Raw genomic sequence first — 788 nt, 5'->3', positions numbered from 1 at the left:
CCGGTAAAGTGGGCAGAATATTGTATAGGGGGGCTAATAAAGGCACTATATACCATGTGGGGGAGTAAGTAAAGGGGGAATTATACCAAGTAGGAGGCCAGGAAAGGGGCCATTTTTACCATGGAGGAGCCCAGTTGGGGACACATTCAATAGCTTGCTGTGGGGTCCAGCTTTCCATAGTTACGCCCCTTGCTGGATAGTATAAGTAAGACATTTGTGCTTTCAAGGATTTCTGAATGCTCAGTTAAAGGAACCTGGACAGTTAAAATGGAAGAGATTCCCTCCAAGAGGCCATTTCAGGTGCAATATCTTTGAAGATAGTTCTCTTCTTCTCTTGATATCATAATAACTGGGATTCTGAATAGAGAAGATAAAATATATACAGTGGTTAATTTCTCAGACATTATATACCCAATATGGAGAAAAGTATTTGGCGCCAGCTCTGAATCATTGAATTCAAGTGTTTTATTCAGTCCCATTGCTCATCATGGGAACCAATAAAGGAGCGGAATACTGTATAGTGGCAAATAATGGGTCAATATACTGTGTTAGGGACAATATTCTGTCCTGGGGGGGTCATTATAATGTGTGTGGGGGGTCGGGAAAGATGGTGCTATACCGCATGGGGATTGGAAACAGGGGAATTATACAGTGTGGGGCTAGTAAAGGGGGTAATATGTTATGTGAGGGTAGGGAAAGGAGGTGCTGTACCATGTGAGGGCCAGTAGAGGGGGTTTATACCATGTGGTAGGCAGTAAAAGAGGTGTTTTACAGTGTACAGGCCAGTA

Source organism: Leptodactylus fuscus, chromosome 8, assembly GCF_031893055.1.
Source record: "Leptodactylus fuscus isolate aLepFus1 chromosome 8, aLepFus1.hap2, whole genome shotgun sequence".
Taxonomy (NCBI): domain Eukaryota; kingdom Metazoa; phylum Chordata; class Amphibia; order Anura; family Leptodactylidae; genus Leptodactylus; species Leptodactylus fuscus.
The sequence above is the reverse complement of the archived record's forward strand: the minus strand, read 5'-3'. Positions refer to the sequence as shown.